The 16,169-nt window shown below is 35.2% G+C and overlaps 1 protein-coding gene and 1 non-coding gene across 6 annotated transcripts in view; both read left to right on the top strand.

The window, feature by feature from the left end:
* ATP8A2 (ATPase phospholipid transporting 8A2) overlaps positions 1-16,169 on the top strand; it is an 865,734-nt gene that overhangs the window by 217,431 nt on the left and 632,134 nt on the right. The window lies entirely within an intron of this gene.
* LOC141510373 (U6 spliceosomal RNA) lies at positions 11,448-11,554 on the top strand. The gene has a single exon (XR_012474869.1). It is a non-coding gene; the product is annotated as a U6 spliceosomal RNA (small nuclear RNA).

Consider the following 16,169-nt stretch of genomic DNA (forward strand, 5'->3'; position numbering starts at 1 on the left):
GCATTTATTATTTCTGCCTTTCTGAATTTGGTTATAAAGTTTTTATGCCCTAGTACATGATCAGCTTTAGTGTAGGTGTCATGTACTGCAGAGAAAAAGATATATTATTTTCCATCCCCATTAAGTTATCTCCAGAGGTCTATCATATCTAAGTTTTCTAAGATTTCATTCACCCTTTTAACTTCCTTCTTGTTTATTTTGTGGTTAGATTTATCTAGTTCCTAGAGAGGGAAATTGAGGTCCACCATTATTAAAGTTTTGCTGTCTTTGTCTCCTTGTAAGTCACAGAGCTTTTCCTCTAGGAATTTGGATGCTACACTACTAGGTACATATATGTTTAATATTGATATAGCTTCATTATCTATGATACCTTTTAAGAAGATGTAGTTTCCTTCCTTATCCCTTTTAATTAAATCACTTTTTGCTTTATCTGAGATCAGATCACCACTACTGATTTTTTTTACTTTAGTTGAAGCATAATATATTTTACTCTATCCTTTTATCTTTAGCCAATGTGTATCTCTATGCTTCAGATATGTTTCTTGTAAATGGCATATGGTAGGAATCTGGTTTTGAATCTATTCTGTTATCCAATTCCAGTTTATGGGGCAGTTCATCCCATTCACAATTATTTTTTTTATTTTGCAAGGCAATGGGGTTAAGTGACTTGCCCAATTATTAAATGTCTGAGGTCAGATTTGAACTCAGATCTTCCTGATTCCTAGACCAGTGCTCTATCCACTGTGCCTCCTAGCTGCCCCCATTCCATTCACATTTACAGTTATGATTACTAATTCTGTAATTCCCTCCATGCTATCTTTCCCCATTTATATTTTTCTCCTTCTTTTCTTCTTATTCCTCCTCACCAAAATTTTACTCCTTTTACTTATCTTTTTTTCAGTCCCTTCTTCCCTTATATTTCCCTCTCCCCACTCCCTCCCTTCCTGTAGATATTTAAACCCAGGTGGGAATGGCTCTTATTCCCTCTCTAGGCCAAATCTAGTGAATGGAATTTACTCAGCATTCATACCCTCCCTTCTTTCCCTCTAAAATTATAAATCTATGTGCCTTTTCACCTGATGTTATTTATCACTCAAGTACTATTAATCAGGTATCCTCAGTCACAATTTGATTAATTGATTGCTTGATAAGATCAAGATGTTGTACCATCACAGATTGATTACTTGTTTATTTGATAAGCAACATTGCCTCCCCTCTTCTGTCACATTAGAAGTACACTTTTCAAGAGTTTTGAATGTATCAAATTATAATCATTTTTACCTTACCCCCTTTTTCCAGTACCCCCTAAGGACCCACAATTCACATGAGCCAACGGATCATCCAAAGCTAAATCATTTCATGAATAATTTGTACTCCTCCCCCAAGCATACTTTCTCCCACACTTCCACCCCTAATCCAGGGTGCTTAACCTTTTGTTAAGTAAAGTATGCCTTAAGTTCACCCCTAATTTTGATTAACTATAAGAATCTCAATGTGCTCTAGCTTTGAAGGTCTCACTTAGGAACATTATAATTGATTGTAAGTTATGGGAGACACTCAGAACTGCCCAGTTTATGATGCCCTCACAAGAGAAGGTGCTAAGCTTTGTGAGAGCATCAGAACTAAAGGGGATCAGAGGAAACTGAGACACTTAAGTTTAGAGTAAACACCCCTACTTTTCATGAGGGCTTTTTTGTCTCAAACATAGTGATGTCATCTTGGGCCTCTTCAATGGAGAGAAAAGACCCAAATATATCTTTAACTATACACTAAGTTCAACCTCTTCAATTATATTTGATCCTTTAATTATCCTAAGAGAAGTACAATTCTCAAGAATTAAAATTCTTGTATCTTCCCTTTTAGAGTTGTATACAATCAACCAACATTTGTTTTGTTTTGCTTTTTTTCTTCCCCTCTTCATTTACCTTTTATGCATCTGTAAGGTCAAGTATTTGGCAATTGAATTCTCTGTTCAGTTTTGGTCTTTTTGGTCAGCAAATTTTGGAAGTCTTCGATTTTGTCAAATATCCATCTTTTCCCCGGCAGTATTTGCTGAATTTTTTCAGAGTAGTAAATTCTTGGTTGTAATCCCAGGTCCTTTACTCTCAGATATATTGTATTCTAGGTCCTCTGGTCCTTCAGTTTTGAGGCTGAGAGGTCCTGTGTGAGTCTGATTGTGTTTCCTTTGTATTTATTTTTGTTGGTTTCAGTATTTTCTCCTTTATTTGAGAGTTCTGGAATTTGACTATAACAGCCTCTGGAGGTTTTATCCTGAGGTCTCTTTCTAGAGGGATTCTGTGTATGCTTTCAATAGTCATATTGACTTCTTGTTCTAGAAGATATGGACAGGTTTCCCTGATAATTTCCAGCAAGATGTTTTCTAGGTTCTTTTTTTTTTGATCTAGGCTTTCTGGTAGTCTGATGATTTGCAAATTGGCTTTACTCAATCTATTTTCCAGGTCATTTGTTTTTCCTAAAAGGTACTTTATATTTTCTTCAGTTTTTTCAGCCTTTTTATTTTATTTGATGAAATCTTATAGTCTTGCAGATTCATTGATTTCTATTTGTTTAATTCTAATTTTTAGGGTTTTATTTTCTTCAATTAACTTTTGTGTTTCCTTTCCAGTTGATTATTTGATTTCTTTGGTCAATTTTTAATAACTTTTTGTATATCTCTCATCTTTCCCCCATTTTCTTCTTCCTCTCTTTGTTTTTTAAATTCTTTTTAAGTTCTTCAATGAGCTTTTGGACTTGAGTTCAATTGATAGACTTTTGAGACTTCACTTGTGAGTAATTTTTCACTGATTTCTTCTTCTCACATGGCATTGTTATTATCTTTATCTGCAAAGTAGTTTTATGGAAGACTATAAAGTGAATTCTCTTCTAGATTTTTTGCTTATCTTTGTTGTTTTAGCTTTGTTCCTGGGGTATAGGGAATATAGATCCAAGCTTTTTATGCTGGTGCTGGGTCTGATCCCTGTTTTGTCATTGGCCAAGATATTGGCTATGCAGTCTAGGCCTTGCAGAGGTTTATTTCCTCCATTATGCCCCAGTTCTGCTTTGCAGTGGTTTGTTTCCAACCCAGTCCTGTCTTTTGCCCCAGTGTTCCCAGAGTTCAGACTTTGTTTGGGGTTGTTAGCTGATTTGCTATCTAGTTGCTGGCACTGTGTTGTTATCAAACTGTGAGACCTGGAATGAAGTGTGACTAAAAGTCTACTGGCTTTCCTGCTCTCCTGCCTCTTGGACTTCACTTCTTTTCTCCAAGAGACAGACCTTCACTGAGGATCCTCCATGATGCCTATTGTTGAAGACTTCTTTGGATCTTCTCTTTTTCTTAGTGGAATCTATAGCTTTAATGTCAGTGCAGAGGCTTCATTTATCTTTGATAGGGAAAAGCTCCGGGAGCATGTTATTTCACTCCACCATCTTTCCTCCACCCCTGAAGTTAACGCAGTTCTCAAGACTCATAAGAATCATCAACTTATATCAATTCATACCTCCACCCTCTTCCCAAGGACCCTTCCTTTCACTCACCCAATGGAAATGCACCCTCAAGAATTAAAAGTTTGATAACAGCACAGTCAATTTCTACCCACACTCTCTATCAATGTAACTATCCTAAAGAGAAATATGGTTTTCAAGAGTAACACATATTATCTTCTTTTATATGAATGTAGACAGTTTAGTCTTATTGACTAAGTTTTCTCCTTTCCATTTACCTTTTTATGCATCTCTTGAGTCTTATATTTCAAAATCAGATTTTCTGTTCAGTTCTAGGCATTTTATCAAGTAAGTTTGAAAGTCCTTAATTTCATTGAAAGTATATCTTTTCCCCTGAATTTTTCAGGGTAATTGCTTCTCAGTTGTAATTCAAGCTCCTTTGCCTTCTGAAGCATTATATTCCAGGCCCTCCAATCCTTTAATGTTGAAGCTGATAAGTGCTGTGTAATCTTGACTATGGTTCCCTGGTATTTAAATTTCTTTTTCTTGGCTGCTTGCAGTATTTTCTCTTTTAGCTGATAATTCTGAAATTTGGCTACAATATTCCTTGGAATTTTTATTTTGGGGGTCTCTTTTTAGGAGTGATCAATGGATTCTTTCAAGGACTATTTTATCTTCTTGTTTTAGGCATCTTAGGGTAGTTTTCCAGAGATAATTTCCTGCAAGATACTGTCCAAGCTTTTTTTTTCTGTTTGTGGCTTTCCTGTAGATCTATAATTCATAAATTATCACTCCTGGATCTATTTTCTAGCTCAATCATTTTTTTTTCTAAGAGGTGCTTTACATTTTTTTTCTATTTTTTTCAGCCTTTTGATTTTGTTTGATAGAATCTTGGTGTATCATAGAGTCATTGGTTTCTTTTTGTCCAGTTCTAATATTTAGGGTCTTATTTTCTTCAGTTAGCTTTTGTGTTTCCATTTCCAATTGGTTAATTTGAATTTTAGCTGGAATTGCATTCCTTTTCCAATTGGTCACTTATTTTTTGATGGGTAACATTCTTTTCTCACTTGATTATTTTTACTTTCTTTTTTTTTTAAGTTTTTCAAGGCAAATGGGGTTAAGTGGCTTGTCCAAGGCCACACAGCTAGGTAATTATTAAGTGTCTGAGGCTGGATTTGAACTCAGGTACTCCTGACTCCAGGACCACTGCTCCATACACTGCACCACCTAGCCACCCTGATTATTTTTACTTTTAAAGGAGTTATTCACCTTGGTTAATTTTTCATAATTTTCCTGCATAGCTCTCATTTCTTTTTTTCATTTTTCTTCTTCCTACCTTCTTTGGTTTTTAAAATCTTTTAAAGCTTTTCTATGAGGTTTTGGATTTTAGTGAGAGTTCAGGGAGATTCCTAGCTTTTCCATTCACTTTAACTGTTTTAAGTGAAGTAAACTGATTAGACTCATGTTATAATTTGGTCATTGTGTTTTTTTTATCCAGTTTGTTTTTCCAGTGTCTATTGTTAGGCTGATGAATTCAGTAATCATGAACTCATTATGGAAAACATAGTCCTCTTCTACATATTGGCATCCTCAAACAAAAGAATATTAGGAAATATTAATAGAGAAGCTGCTTTCTATAAAGAATTTATGTGGTTGTTCTTCTAGGACAATGGACATCTTAGGTAAACATCTGCCTTTTTAATGTGTGGCTTGATATTGACACTTGGTCATTGTGCTATAAGTTTATATACAAATGACAGAAATTATGAAGACTCTAATGTTATATTTCTTTTTACCTAGTCTAATGGATTTTTTTTAGGTTTTTTTTTCAAGGCAATGGGTTTAAGTGGCTTACTCAAGGCCACACAGCTAGGTAATTATTAAGTGTCTGAGGCCAGATCCGAACTCATGTACTCCTGACTCCAGGGCCGGTGTTCTATCCACTATGCCACCTAGCCACCCCTCTAATGGATTTTTTGTAATCAATCAAAAGTAATAATGGGAATCGATTATTTTTAAAAGTTATCAGTCATTTATGGAACTAAGAAGATGTGATTTGCTCTGGAAAATTATCTGTAAAAGTCATCCTTTATTTATTTTTTGAAAATCAAGGATACCCCCCAACTCATGTATAGACTATTCTCAAAGTGTTTTAAAGAATTAAAAACGGGGAGAGGGGCAGCTAGGTGGTGCAGTGGATAGAGCACTGGCCCTGGAGTCAGGAGTACCTGAGTTAAAATCAGGCCTCAGACACTTAATAATTACCTAGCTGTGTGACCTTGGGCAAGCCACTTAACCTCATTGCCAAAACCTTAAAAAAAACCAAAGGATTTAAAATAGGTATATGAGTTTGATTGTTGCTAATGTCTTCTTGATTATACTTTTAAAAATAATAGTTATCATCCATGATATTTGTGTTCTTTTGGAGTATTTACTTCTTTGAGATATTTAATAATAATAATCATTAAATGTTTTTAATGCTTTTGTATATTTCTTCTGTATGTACTTGGTCACATCTGCTCAATTTACCAACTTTATAAGTACTACTACTACTTTCTTGTATAGTATATTGGGTACTGATCAGTCAATAAACTTTAAATATGTACTTTGTGCTGATGATATAAATAATCTAATAAAAGAAGACAACACACAAAAAGGAAATTTAAAAGTGGAGGGTATGAATCCAGGTGAGAAAAGAAAAAGATGTCTCAACTAAGCTCTCACCTTAAATTGAAGTTTGCAGTTCATGACCTCACCTTCCAAACAGAGATGCAGAGAGTACTATCTCAGTGGAGTTCCAAGGCTGATGAGATCTTCCAGGTTAATGGAGTTATTCCAATAATGAGCTTCCTGGGAGTTCAGTGGGGAAGACTGCCAGAGAATACCAAAATAGTGCAAGCCAGATGAGAAATGAGCATAGACAGTGAAATCTAAATGCATTCGTTCCATTGTCATATGCTGATAAGATCATTTGACAGATCTGTTCTATTTCAAGTTTTTTTGTTGTCTCTTTTCTAGTTGCATCTATAAATGCTTACAGATGATCTGACATAACTATTTCAGCTCAATCTCTCTGCAGGCTCACTTCATTTTGGGGGGAGTTTGGGGAAGTGATTGCTCTCAGGCTTCAGTTTCTTTCTTTGTTGTTGTTACATGAATAAATTTAGATCCTTCAACAAGGGTTGCCCATTTTATTGCATTTTTTTTTTGTTTGACAAGAATATAAAGTTTGACAAAGGCAGTTTCTGGGTTCTTTATACCTCCTCCTTATAGTGATTGTTTGGTGGATGGACAGCCAACCTTGGATTCAATGAGAGCTGGTTTCAAGTTCCAACTCTGACACAGATTGGCTCTGTGACCTTGAAAAAGTCATCTAACTTCTAAGAATGTAAGTAGCAGAATAATTTCTTGTTTATATTGGTAGAGAGTATTTTCTCACCAGTAGTCAACCAACAGTGAAACTAAATAGCAATATGGTACAATGGAACGATCCCTAGCTCTGGACTCAGAACACTTGGGTCCAAATTCTAGTTCTGATAATGCCTGACAATTGGGCTTTAACTGAATCTCTGTTTCTTATGAAATGGCATAGTTGGATTAGATGACTTCTGAGATCTCCCACAGTGCTAAGATCTATGATTCTGTGATATCATAATCTGGGAGAAAAAAAGAAAAATTAAATTTGTGAGCTATTCTTGGGAATAGGGAACACTAGCAAACGATAATAACAGCAGTAATAGCTACCATTTACATCACATTTAAGGTCTGAATTCTTTACATGTTGGTATGTCATTTATGGTCCTCACAGCAATCCTTGGAATTTGGTGGTGTAGACCTCTCCATTTTACAGTTGGGGAAATTGGGGTGGACAAAACCAATATTAATTGGTCCAAAGCCATATGGTATCTAAGGAAGCATTTACATACTAGTCTAACTGACTCTATTCAATACTTAACACACAGCACCTCCTTGTGTCCTTTAGCAAAATACAGATTCTGTTTATATGAATTGGATTTAGGGACAATGTCACAGAAACAAATTAATTTTAATGTATATTGCTTCAATCAGACTAGTGTGGTGACTTTAAGACTTGTGAGAGAGGTAATTTCCTACATTTAGATAGGTCTGGCTGCTTTATGTCCCTAAAATAAGGAATTGAATCCTTGTCACAGGGATCAGGGCTCCCTTGATATACTTGGTCAGCATCATTTAGACAAATGATTGCTTTTTTTCCTTCTTTTGTTTTAATTTGGAAAAGACTTGCTCATATACAGATACAAACTAACATGGTTTGATAGAAAAATTGTAGGATAAGAAGGCTTGGCTTCAAATTCTGTCTCCATAGCTTAGTAACTGCAATGTAAGTGAAGTCACAACCACCAGGTGCCTTCTTTTCCTCATTTGAAAAGTGAAGAAATTGGACAAAATATTCCAGGATCTCTTCTTGCACTAATAAAATAGCTATCTTGTATTCAATAGTGTCATTTGTCTCTGTTATCTTTTTTAATATTCATACAATCTCTACTGAGGTCCTCTTCAGCTCTTGGGTTGAATATTACAGTAGCCTCCCGTTAAACCTCTTTGGTTCCCTTTCTAAAGCATCTTCCACACAGATGCCATATGAACATTCCCTGAAATCTAAATCTAAATAATCCCTGTCTCTTTCTCCCTCTTACTCTGTCCTCCCCCCACCTCTGTATGTCTTTCTACGTTTCTCTCTCTTTGTCTCTTATTTCTCTGTCTTTGGGTCTGATTCTGTTTCATTCTATTATCTCCACTTAAAAAACAATACAAAAAATCTTCAATGAAAACCTTTGTCTTTTAGGACATATGTAAAATTCTTAGGCACATAAATCTCTTCCCCTCCAAACCTACCATGTAGCTGTCATTTATATCTCCAGTTTTATTTCATATCATAATTCTTCCTGTACTCTCCATAGTAAAGCTCAACTGCTAATTTATGTATGACCTTCATCTGTCCTCTCCTGGGGTTCTTTATTGACAATCTTCATATCAGGATGGAACTTCTATTACCTGCCTTATTCAATGCACTAATTAAATGGTAGTTCTTTCTAAGCCATCTAGGTGGTACAGTGGATAGAAATTGGGTCTGGATTCAGGAAGAACTGAATCTAAATACAGTCTTAGATGCTGGCTGACACTGGGCATCATTTAAACTTTTATTTGCTTTAAACCACTGGAGAAAGAAGAAGAAAAGCACTCTAGTATTTTTGCAAAGAAACCCCAGTACTAGGGGGGGAAAATTAGGCAGGTTGGGTGGGTGGTTCAGCGGAGTCAAGAACATTTGTCTTCCTGAGTTCAAATATGACATCAGACCCTACTAACTGTATGACCTTGGGCAGATCTTTTTTTATTTTGCAAGGCAAGGGAGTTAAGTGACTTGCCCAAGGTCACAAAGCTAGGTAATTAATAAATGTCTGAGGCTGGATTTGAACTCAGGTTCTCCTGACTCCAGGAGGTGCTCCATCCGCTACACTACTTAGCTACCCCCCTCAGGCAGATCATTTAACGTGAATAGTAAAAGTAAAGATAAAATGAGATAATTTTCGTAAAATACTTTTTTCAAATAGTATCATATAAATACTATTATTATTGTTATTATTGTTATAATCATTTATTATTATTTCTGTAAGAAAACTTTTCTGATTGTTTCCACTTCTCTCTCCTTGTTAGTACTCTCCTTGAGATAATTTTGTATTATTTAATATTTATATAATGTAGCAGGTAGAATTCAGTCAGAGGTAATTTTATTTCATTATTAATATCATATTTAAGCATTTTTTTAGTCTGAAGAATTGCCCAAACTGACTATATATATATATATATATATATATATATATATATATATATACTAATCCCACTATACCCTCAGACATAACTCTAACTCAAGTTTGTAGGAACCTTGAACAAGGGAAAATATATTAATATGTTAAATCTAATTTGAGATTAACATTGAGCATTAGTTACCTTCAGTTCCTTCCCCTTAAGGACTGAAAATGTTTTCTTCCCTTTGATCAATATCTTAATCTTGAATGCAAAAGAGGACGTTGCCTCTAGATGAATCACAGTGCCAATCTCTTCTGAGGCTCAGGGAGCAAGCATCTTAACTGATCTTAATTTCCTTTTGAACAACCTGTTTATTTTTTTCTACCCACTTTCCTAATGAAAAATGTCTAAAAAGAATTTTTAGACTAGAAGAAACATTATTTTTTAATATTTTCAGTTGAACAAAATAGGTTTGGTTTTGTTTTCATTTTTAAAGACACTCCCATACTAGCCAGTTATTTGTTTTGTACCCCAGAGAATGTAGCAGTTCCTTGAGGAAAGGGTGTGTTTACTTTTGGTCATGTCTCCAGCACCTGGCCTGATGCTTAAAAACTTCGTTGAACTAAACAGTAAACTTTTTATCATAAGCCTATGTTTTTCTAACCATAGTTTATTTGATGAGAATATTACTGACTCTTAAATCAATCCTGATTCCAGACATTAACAAGTTATTATTATTTGTATTACTTGTCACCTGAATGTGTACTTTTGTCTTGAAGGACAAATCATTCCTTTTAATCTTCATGCTTACTTGTCATTCCAATGTCCCTGTTTCCTCAGACTCTGTTTACTATTCTATGTAAACCCACTTTTCTGAAGACTTACACATGTTCTTGTGCATATATTTCAATACATCCTGTCCTGAGGCATTTCTAATAGGATAGAGGCTTCCATTTAGTTTTTGAATACATAGAGCATATTGTTATATCACTTGGGCTCTCCATACAAGGTCTCTCCTTGATCAATAACTGACCGTCCCATTTGAATTTCAACAAAAGGGTAAACAGAGTTAGATCTCCATATAAGATATCATTTATTAGTACGGCATGCTACTTGTCAATAAATGGATCCTTGACTTGCTCCATTAATGCTGAAGAAAGACCCTAACCCTTAATATATATGTTGAGAAATATAGAACAAAGAATGGAGCAGGTTAGATGGCATCATGGGATTAAGGGCAAAATGATTGGTTATAGATCTGAAATGCAGGGAACAACATGATTAGTTGGAAGTTTGTGTGAAAAGTGTTTTACAGTTGTTTTCATAGAATTTCTGAGTCTGCCTTGTCAAATAGACTCCCAAGTATTTTTCTGAAGTTAATTTTTTAAATTTTTTTCTGAAGTTACTTTAAATAGGATTTTTCTTTCTAGCTATTGCTGTTGTAATACATATAAATACTTAGGATTTGTGTGGGTTTATTTTATATCCTGCAATTTTGCTAAAGTTGCTAATTGTTTCTGATGGTTTTTAAGATGATTTTTTAGAATTATTATAGAATATATTATATTATATATTATATTTTCATCAATATTATAGAAATATTATAATATCATGTCATCTACAAAGAGTGAGAGTTTTGTTTCTTCCTTCCCAATTATAATTCCTTCAGTTTCTTTTTCTTTTCTTATTGCTGAAGCTAACATTTCTAATACAAAATTGAATAGTTGTGGTGATAATGGGCATCCTTGTTTTACCCCTAATCTTATTGGGAATGCCTGTAACTTATCCCCATTGCATTTAATGCTTGTTGATGGTTTCAGACAGATATTGCTTATCATTCTAAGGAACAATACATTTATTCCTATAGGTGCTTTTTTTCAAAATCCATTGAGATAATAAGATTTCTGTCAGGTTTGTTAATGATATAGTCAATTATACTAACAGTTTTTATAATACTGAACCACCCTGCATTCCTGGGATAAATCCTGCTTGGTTATAGTGTATTATCCTAGTGATAACTTGCTGTAATTGCTTTGCCAAGAATTTTATTTAAGATTTTTGCATCCCTGTTCATTAGAGAAATTGGTCTATAATTTTATTTCTCCATTTTGACTCTTCCTGGTTTAGGTATCAGTATCATAATGGCATCATAGAAGGAGTTAGACAGAGTTCTGTCTTCACCTATTTTTCCAAAGAGTTTATATAGAATTGCTGCTCCTGTGCTCACTTCGGCAGCACATATACTAAAATTGAAGCGATACAGAGAAGATTAGCATGGCCCCTGAGCAAGGATGACATGCAAATTCGTGAAGCAGTCCATATTTAAAACAAAAAAAGAATTGGTGCTCCTTAAATGCTTGATGGATGCACTTGTGAATCCATCTGCTTTGGAGATTTTTTTCTTAGGGAGTTAAATGATAGCTTGTTGAAATTCTTTGTCTGATATAGGCTTATTTAAGTATTTAATTTCTTCTTTTAACCTGGGAAACTTATATTTTTGTAAATATTCATCCATTTCACTTAGATTATCAAATTTATTGGCATACAGTTGGGCAAAATAGTTCCAAAATATTACTTTAATTTCCTCCTCATTGATGCTTAGCTCACTTTTTTCATTTATGACACTAGTAATTTGGTTTTCTTTCTTTTTTGAAACAAATTAAGCAAATGTTTATCAATTTTATTGGTTTTTTCATAAAACCAACTCTTGGTTTTATTTATTAGTTCAATAGCTTTCTTGCTTTCAGTTTTATTAATTTCTCCTTTAATTTTTAGAATTTCTAATTTGGTATTTAATTGGGAGTTTTAAATTTGTTTTTCTCTAATTTTTTTTAGTTGTATACTTAGTTCACTGATTTCTTTTTTCTCTATTTTATTCATGTAAGCAGTTAAAGATATAATATATCCCCTAATAACTGCCTTGGCTGTATTTCCTAAGTTTTGGTATGTTGTCTTGTTGTTGTCATTATCTAGGACGAAATCATTAATTCTATCTATAATTTTTGGTTTGATCCACTCATTCTTGAAAATGAGGTTAGTTTCCAATTAGTTTTAGGTCTGTCAATCTATGGCCCATTATTGCACATGATTTTTGTTGCATTGTGATCTGAGAAGGAAGTATTTACTATTCCTGCCTTTCTGCAATGGATTATAAGGTTTTTATGCCCTAGTATATGATCAATTTTTGTGTATGTGCCATAAACTTCAGAAAAAGGTATATTCCTTTCTATCTTTATTCAGTTTTCTCCAAAGGTCTATCATGTCTAGGTTTTCTAACATTTTATTTACCTCCTTAACTTCCTTCTTATTTATTTTATGGTTAGATTTATCTAAATCTGAGAGCAGGAGGTTGAAGTCTCCCACCAGTAGAGTTATCCTGCTTATGTCTTCTTGTAACTCATTCAACTTCTCTAAGAATGTGGATGTTAAACCACTTGGTGCATACATATTTAGTATTGAAATTGCTTAATTATCTATGGTAACTTTTAAGAGGATATAGTTTCTTTTCTCATCTCTTTTAATAGATCTATTTTCGCAGCTCCTTTGTCTGAGATAAGAATTGCTATCCCTGCTTTTTTCACTTTGAAGCAAAACTTATTCTGCTCCAACCTTTTATCTTTACTCTATATGTATCCCTCTACGTCAAATAAGTTTCTTGTAAGCTGCATATTTCAGGATTCTTCTTTTTAATTCATTCTGCCATTCACTTACATTTTATGGGAGAGGTCATCCCATTCACATTAAAGTTGTAATTACTCCTTTTTATTGCCTTCTATACTATCTTCTCTTTGTTTGTATTTTCCCCCTTTTTTACTTGATCCATATTCCCAGTATTTACTTCTGAATACCATCTGCTTGTGATCACCCCTCCCCTATCTTTCCCCTTTCTCTTTGCTACTTCTTCCTTCCCTTCCTTCTGTTAATTCCTCTTTTCCTCCCCCCTCCCCTTTCCACTTTTAATAATTTGAAAGGTAAGATAAGTTTCTTAATTTAACTGAGTGTGGGTATATTAATCTAAATCTGATGAGAGTGAGATTCAGGCAGTTCTCACCTCCTCCTTTCTTCCCCTCTATTGCAATAGGTCCTTTGTACCTCTTCATGTTATGTGATTTATCCCATTCCATCTCCTCCATACTCCCATCTCTTTACTGTTCCCCCTTTTTAAGTAGATATTTTTAAAAATTATTCTGTCAGTCACAGACATTTCATGAGTGTCCATTATTTCTGCATAAGTATATTCTCTCTAATAGAGTTACAATTCACAAGAGGTATGAGAATCAATCTTTCTTTCATGTGGGGATATAGCCCATTTCATCTTATTGGATTACAGATTTTTTTCCTTTTCCCTTTTTTACCTTTTCATATGTCTCTCGAGTTTTCCTGTTTGCAGTCCAGATTTTCTATTTAGCTCTGGTCGTGTCATCAGGCAAAGTTGGAAGTCTCCTATTTTGTTAAATTTCTATCTTTTCCCCTGGAAGAGAAGGCTCAATTTTGCAGGATAGTGAATTCTTGGTTGCATTCCAAGCTCCCTTGCTCTTTGGAATATTGTATTCCAGTCCCTTCAATCCATTGATGTTGATGCAGCCAGGTCCTGTGTAATCATTACTGTGGCTGCTTGGTATCTAAATTGTTTCTTTCTGGATGCTTGCAGGATTTTCTCTTTTTTTCTGATAGTTCTGGAATTTTGCCACAATATTCCTTGGTGTTTCATTTTGGGATCCCCTTCAGGAGGGGGAATCAGTGTATTCTTTCAATAACTATTTTGCCCTCTGGTCCCATGATATCAAGCCAATTTTCCTTCAGTAGATACTGAAATATTGAGCCCGTGCTTTTTTTTTTATCCTCAGTGTGTTCAGGAAGACCATTAAGTCTTAAGTTGTTTCTCCTATATCTATTCTCTAGGTCGGTCAGTAGTTTTGCCAATGAGGTATTTCATGTTTTCTTCATTTTTTTCAGTTATTTTGGTTTTGTTTAACAGATTCTTGTTGTCTCATGAAGTCATTAGTTTCCACAGATTTCATTCTTTTTTTTCTTTAGAGAAGAATTTTCTTCATTTACCTTTTGCAACTCATTTTCTAATTGGTAATTTTTATTTTTGAACGAGTTTTCCATTTGCCTCGATTGTGGTTTTGAGAGATTTTCTTTTTGCACTTGTCCAATTATATTTTCCGAAGATTTGTTTTCTTGTTGCAAGGTGTTAATTTTCTCTTGACTTTCTTTTCTCAGTTTTTTCCAATTGATTTTTAAACTCTTTCCTGATCTCTTCTAAGAAGTCTTTCTGGCCTGGAGAAAAATTCATATTCTACTCAGAAGTTCTAGCTCTCTCCTGAGTTAGGGTCTTTGTCTTTGAGGTAGCTTTCAATAGACCCCTTTTCTAATGACCTTTCTTCATTTTCCTAGGATCTTATGTTCGCTGGTTCATAGACCATTGGTTTTGAAAACCCTAGAGGCTTTACTCACTGGGTTAGTAATCCCAAGTACCCTGGCCAGTAAGGGGTGCTAGACACTTTCTCTGTGACCTTCATTTGTGGCCCACACCATAGGTTTGGGTGTTTATGGGGGGCAGCAGAGTCTGGATTAGCCTAGCACAATGTGGGATGGACCCTTAGGCTATATAGTTAATCTCCTTATTCTACTGACAGAGATCTGCTGCCCACACCTGAGCCTGGGGGGATGGCAGCACTGTTACTGTGTTTGGTCTGGGAAGAGTCACTTTTTCCCACAGGGAAGGGGGGAGGGGACCCAATTGAAAATATCAGGACTCCAGCAAAAATATAGGGCTCATGGCCCTGGTCTTCCAGATCAGCTGAACAGATTGATGTCTAGCCACCATGATGGAGGTCTCCCACCTGCCACTCAGAAAGGCAAAGTTTCTGTGCTTGTTCTCACGTTTGTCTCTGGGGGGGCCTCACCCCACCACCTTTGTGATGCCTCTCTGCTTTTTGTCCCCTGGCTTACCCACATTCCCCTGAGACAGACCTTGTTGGTAGATGTTCTTCTATGGATTTGGTGGATCTGAGTTCTGTTAAAAAGCTTGATTCATATCAGTTCTGAGGGAAAGCCAAGAAATTAGGACAGTGCCTGGCTTCTCTCTGCCATCTTGGCCCTAGAAGTTTGTTAATGGAGGCTATCAAGACATCAAATGTGAATGTCACCTTTATCTTACCTAAGTGGGCATTCAACCAGTGAACCAGGCTGATGATTGGCTGGGATGAGTCACTGAGGTAATGAATTGGAAAGGTGTCTAGGTGAGTGCCATGAAGCTAGTTGCCATCCTTCATGGTCAGCTAACCAAAGCTCTCAAATTCTGCTCCTTGATGTCATCTCTCTCATCCTTCCTCCCTCCCCCTACTTTTTAAATGAGAATAAGAAATTGTTTTTGTTTGCCTCCGAGTGTGAGAAAGTGGCCCAGACTTTTGGACAGCTAACCAGGCATCCTTTTTTTTTTCTTTTTGTTGTTGTTGGGGTTTTTTTTTTTTAGGGTTTTGCAAGGCAAATGGGGTTAAGTGGCTTGCCCAAGGCCACACAGCTAAGTAATTATTAAGTATATGAGACTGGATTTGAACCCAGGTACTCCTGAATTCAGGGCTGGTGCTTTATCCACTGTGCCACCTAGCTGCCCTTTAACCAGGCATCCTTAAAGGATAAATTGGTGCAGTAAAAATTTCAGACACAGATTCTCTTAATTTCGTATATATTCCCCCAAATTGACAAAGCCTTTGCTGAAATTTTTAAATTTAACTCATTACAGGCCTGCTAAACTCTGAATTAAGTTCAGAATTAAAGAACTATGACTTTAAATAGGTACAGGACAAAAATCAATTATTTCTAAATAGGATCAATTAGAAAATGTTACAGAATCAATTTCAGTCAGTTAATATCATCAGGATATTAACTTTGATCTAGAGCAGAAGGCTATTGTTGTTATTGTTATTATCATC

Source organism: Macrotis lagotis, chromosome 1 (genome assembly GCF_037893015.1).
Source record: "Macrotis lagotis isolate mMagLag1 chromosome 1, bilby.v1.9.chrom.fasta, whole genome shotgun sequence".
In the NCBI taxonomy this organism is placed as follows: domain Eukaryota; kingdom Metazoa; phylum Chordata; class Mammalia; order Peramelemorphia; family Peramelidae; genus Macrotis; species Macrotis lagotis.